Here is a 6,035-nt window from a genome sequence, read left to right as displayed (position 1 = left end):
ATGGCAGCTCACAACCACCTGTAACTCCAGCTCCAGAGGGATCTGATGCCTTCTGTCCTCTGCAGGTACTTGTACAAACCACCTGTAACTCCAGCTCCAGAGGGATCTGATGCCTTCTGTCCTCTGCAGGTAGAGAGAGAGAGAGAGAGAGAGAGAGAGAGAGAGAGAGAGATAAATAAAAAATAAAGACTCAGTGTAAGTCAGTGGTAGAGCACATGCCTAGCACAAGAGAGTCCCAGTATAACTAGGTAATGAGTGAACATGAGTGACTGAGTCAGCAAAACTGAATTCCAACTGCAGGTGTCTTGCTATTGGGTGGACAAGGAAGGGCTAGAGTGTATTTCTGGGGGAGACAAAGGGAGGGGGCTGCAACTATGGGAAGCCAACGTTCATGCTGAGTGAAGACTTTCCCATGTGGCTTTATGGGGGAGCACATACACTCCTGTAAATAACCCCTCATTTATGCTCTGTTAAGTAAGCCCAATAAACTTAATGGTTCCCCACCGGGTACACTTTGATGGAATAGTACCTGGGTCAGTGGTTGTGACCTTGGGAGGAAAGGGTGGGCATTATTTACATCTCCCCCAGGGAAGGAGTTTTAGCAACACCCAGGTTTCCCTGACTTCCGTGAACCTCTGTGGCAGGTTCACTGAACCCAAGGAGGAGGTCCGTGGAAGGATCACACTCACGAACATCTGGGGCTCGTGACTGACCTGGGGACAGTCTTAGGCACTGATCCCTCATCTGTGGGATGATGTTATGTGCAAGCTGACATGGTCAGAACCCAACAGAACTAGAGGACAGTCACCTAACTATGCTGCTTTGCATTCTGGGAACCCCCATGCCCACACCTGCTGTCAGACACTGTTAGGAAGAGACAACCCAAGAAACCGAAACTGAGTTTGTTTTTTCCTGTCCCCAGCCCACTCCCACCTCAGGGTCTTTCAGTTACGGTTCTTTCGAACCTTCTAGAACACTCATTTCCTGATCTTCTTTCAGGATGATGCTCAAATGTCACCCACTCAGGGTAACCTTCCCAGACCAGGGGCCACTCTATGGAACACTCAATTCCCTTACCTTGACTTTCTTTTCTTTGAACTTTCTTTTCTTTTGTGAAATTGCTAAATAAAAATTGAGTGTGCATGATGCATAATGTTTTTATTGCATTTGAGGCATGTTTGTGTGTTTGTGTGTGTGTGTGTGTGTGTGTGAGAGAGAGAGAGAGAGACAGAGACAGAGACATATGTGTGAAGAAAGGTCAAAGGACAACTGTAAAAGTCTGTTCTCTCCTTCCACCCTGTGGGTCTAGGGGATTGAACTCAAGTCATCCAGCTTGGCAGCAAGCACCTTTACCCACTAAGCCATCTCATCAGCCCCTGTAAGTTGTTATATGTGTACATTATAGAACTGTAGCATTAGCCACTCATTTGTCCCCTGCCTTGATCCTTCAAAAATTACTTCCCAGCCAGGCATGACAGTACATGACCATGATCCTAACACTTGGGAGGTAAAGGCAAGAAGATTAGGAATTTATGGTTTATGTATCCTTGGCTACATAAATGAGTACAAGGCCAGCCTGGGCAGCATTAGACTCTGCCACAAAGAAAAATAAAATGAAAGTTTGGCTGGGCCAAGTGGCACACTTTCAATCCCAGCACCAAGGAGGCAGAGGTAGGCAGGTCTCCCAGAGTTTGAGGCCAGGCTGGTCTACACAGCAAGTTCCATGCCAGCCAGGGCTATAGAGATCTTGTCTCAAAAACAAAACAAAAATCAAAATAACCTACTCCCCTTCCCTAAGTCTTTTGTGACAGCTGCATTCTAATCCTTCTGTCCAGCACCCTAAAATCTCAAGAATCACCACACATCAATGATTAAGATGGTCGCCTCTAAATACTGTTTCCTTAGGCTTACAGAACCCCCCAAAAATCTGTTGACCTTCAGATGACATCAGAACTTGCACTGCTTCTCCTTACTCTTCAGCTCTACACACTGGACTAATATAGAACAAGCAAACTGCTATGTGGTTTGGCTTGCAGAAAAGTAACAAGGTCTCTGAAAGGGAACAGAGGAAGTCGCCCCAGGACATCTAAGTCCTCTCTAAGCTTCCACAAAAGGAAAAAAGAGTGGCTCTGGGATGAAAACCCAGTTCAGGAAGCCTGTAGCCTCCCGCCAGCTGTCTCCCTGCACCTCCTTTACTCCTCTGAAAACCTTTTACGAGGCTGGAGAGATGCTCAGCGGTTAGGAGCACTGGCTGCTCTTGCAGAGGACCTGGGTTTGGTTCCCAGCACCCACATGGCAGCTAACAACAGTCTGTAATTCCATGTAGTACACTTACATGCATGCAGGCAAAATGCTCCTACACACTGAAAAAAAGAAAAAGCCAGGTGTGGTGGGGCACACCTTTAATCCCACGGAAGCAGAGGCAGGTGGATCTCTGCCTCTGCCTCCGAGTCCTTGGACTAAAGGTGTGCACCACCATGCCCAGCTAATAAAAATAAATATTTACAAAGATATTGCCTTGATAATACTGTCAGATAAATGTACCCAAAAGCATAAGGAAATTAACTACAGCAAATGTTTATAAAAATGAAAGTTCAGTGTGCGTGCACATCAATAAGAAAACTGTTAACATAGCAAGCTGCCGACATAAGCTGCTATCTGACTCCGAGGCTGACTCACCGTCAGGCAGGCTGCCTCTCACTGGGAAAGTATGTGGGCTCACCCTGGAGTGAGCCAAGCTGTGGAGCCAGGTCCTGACGCTCCCTAGCAATGGGGCCTCCAGCAAGGCCCTTTTCTCTCACACTCATTTTTCTGCATCTCTTAAATGAGGAAGAGGGGAGGGCTGGGCTGAGAGATATTAATCAGGGGGAAACAAAGCCTGGTACACAGTGGCCCAAGGTCAGTGCCAAGTGTCTTTTTTTTTTTCCTTTTTAGTTTTTCTGTGTGTATGCATATGATGAGGCCAGAAGTCGATATCAGGTGTCTTCCTCTAGCACTCTCCACCTTATTTATTTATGCATTTATTTATTTACTTTGGAGCAGAGTCTCACTATGTAGCCCTAGCTGCCCTAGAACTCACTATGAAGACCAGGCTAGCCTCAAACTCACAGAGATCTGCCTGCCTCTGCTTCCCAATGGCTGGATCAAAGGTGTGCACCACCATGGTCAGCCTCTGCCTTACTTTTGAGACAGGATCTCTCACTGAGCCAAGAGCTCACCGTTCTGGCTAGGCTGACTAGTCAAGGAGCCCCGGGGATCTCCCTGTCTCCCCAGCACAGAGGTGAATGATACACCACCGTACCCAGCTTTCATTATGGGTGCAGGGATCTGGACTCAGGTCCTCATGCTTGTGGGGCAAGAGTCTCACTAAGTAGCCCTGGCAGGCTTTGAGAGAAGCTGGGGTTACAGTCCTGCACCACCACAACCGGCTCTTAACATACCTCAAGAACACCAGTATTTTGTTGTGTGGGGTCCTTAACTACTTCCCCCAGCTCTGCTCCCTTCTCTGCTAATTAAGTTTAAAATACTTCAGGCTGGGATGGTGGTGCACGATGTTAATCTCGGCATTCGAAAGGCAGAGTTTGAGGCCAGCCTGGTCTACACGGTGAGTTTCAGGCCAGCCAGGGTTGCATAGTGAGACTCTGCTCCAAAAGAAATAAATACATAGATAAAATGTAAACAGAATGCTGGGACTATGGCTTAGTGGTGGAGTGCTTATCCAACATGCATAGGTTCAGTCTCTAGCACTCCAGTACCAAACTTGAGGATCTGAGTTCAGTCCATATGGTCCACATTGTGGAGAGAAGCAACTCCTGAAAATCATCCTCTGACCGCCATGACATCAGTACACACACACACACACACACAGAGGCGGGGGAGGTTTCTAAAAAGCCTACCTTAAATCAAAACAACTCAGTTCCGTGGGTAATTCTAGTGGATCCAGAAGCTGTAGGTATCTGTCTAAACAGCCTCCTATTCAGCCATTGCCTACCCCTTATCCTCAGTGTACACTCAAGGTAAACAACCTGTGCTTTCCTTCTCCGTGCTTTGGTTATACAAATCCTCTTAGAGGCTGGGGATTTGTCTCCGTTAGCAGACTGCTTGCCTAGCGTGCATGAAGCCCTAGGTTCAATCCCCAGCACTACATAAACTGAGGGTAGTGGTGCAAGCAAGTCAGAAGGTAGGATAGGAAGAGAAGGATCAGGAGGTTCAAGGTCAGCCTCCTCCAACACAGAATTCTCAGCTAGTCTGGGATACATGAGAGCCTATCTCAAAAAACACAAAAAAAAAGGCGGTGGGGAGGGGAGCTAGCTCAGTTGGTAAACTGTTTACCACACAAGCCATGAGAAGCTGAATTTGGATCCCCAAATTCATGTAAAAAAGATGGAAATGCCAGTGTGTGCCCGTGATCTCAGTGCCAGGAAAGGAGAGGCAATGTCAGTATGTGTCAGTGACTCCAGTGTTGGGGAAGGACAGGTACAGCCAGGCAGGTCCCTGGGGCTTGCTGGCCAGGTAGTCCAGCTGAATCTGTGAACTCCAGTTTCAGTGAGAAATTTTGTCTCAGAAAATAAGGCGGAGGGGCTGGTGAGACAGCTCAGTCAACAAAGACGTTTGCTACCAAGGCTGACAACCTGAGTTCAATCCCTTAGACCTATATGGTACAAAGAGGGTACTGACTCCTGCAAGTTGTCCTCTGACCTCCACACGTGCCATGGCATCAATACACACACACACACACAAAACACACATATACATGTTGCCATGGCATCAGTACACACACACACACACACACACACACACACACACACACACACACACACACACAATAAGATAATAAAAAAAATAAGTGGAGAAGCAATTGGAAACCGAAGACACCCAACACTGGCCTCTGGCCTCCACATGAATGTGCACCTGCATGCATACACACACATATCTGCATACACACAAATATTCTTGGCTTTAGACTACCAGCTATTTTCCCAACTGCTGTTTAGGCTTGCTGCTGGAAGTTGGCAAAACTTGTCCCTTTATTTCTTGGGTTCACTAAATCTTTTGAGAGTCCTAAGTCCCAAGAGTTTAGATTTCACACCACCACATCTCAAACGAAGGCATAAACCACAGAACTCAAGGCAGTCTGTGTCAACAGTGCTTAGCTTTGAGAAACAGTCTATATAGCTCAGACTGGACTTGAACTGGTGGTCCTCTTGCTTGAGCTTCCTGAGTGCTGTGATTACAGGCAGGTGTCACCATGCTCAGGTCCTGATTGGGGTTTTCACCAAGGCCATCTTGGCACCTAGAGAAATAACTGCACCTAGCCCTCCAAGCAGGCAGCTGAGGATCAACCATTATCATCATTGTAGATCACAAAGTAACACCAGCACAGGGTGCTGCTATGCACCAGAGCACAGCCAGCGACTCTCAACCACTTAATGCTGACAACCACAAGGTAGGGTACCATGATGCCCATTTAACAAACCAGATCATAGAAGCAGAGTACAGAGGGATCTGGCCAAGGCCCCAGCCAGTGCTTTAGGGATAGAGAAACAGGATCAGATGTGGACCCTCTTCTACTGGCTACCCATTGGGTTGCTTAGGTTATGTCAGTATGTGCATGTGTCATCATTTATATACAGATACATATAAGGTTTTGGGGGGGACATGGTCTCATTAAGTAGCCCTGACTGGCTTGGAACTTTAGGCTGGCCTCAAACTCAGAGATCCACATGCCTCTACTTCCCACGTACTAGGATTCAAGGCTCACACCACCAATTCCTAACTTTTTTTTCAAGTTTGAGGACAATTAGGATATAAGGGCGATCTGGCTGCGACATCTGTCACCCCATTGATCGCCAGGGTTGACTGGCTGATCTGGCTGGCTAGGCGGGTGTGCCCTTCCTCCTTCAATGCTCCATGTGCATCCCTCCCGAAGCTGTGTGCTTGGTTGAAGAGGACAACGTTCCCCGAATAGAGGAGGGCCGATCTTCGGTCAAGGATATACGAGTAGTTGTGCTCCCCTGCTAGAACCTCCAAACAAG

The sequence above is a fragment of the Nannospalax galili genome, unplaced genomic scaffold, assembly GCF_000622305.1.
Source record: "Nannospalax galili isolate Female #2095 unplaced genomic scaffold, S.galili_v1.0 scaffold385, whole genome shotgun sequence".
NCBI lineage: Eukaryota > Metazoa > Chordata > Mammalia > Rodentia > Spalacidae > Nannospalax > Nannospalax galili.
The sequence above is the reverse complement of the archived record's forward strand: the minus strand, read 5'-3'. Positions refer to the sequence as shown.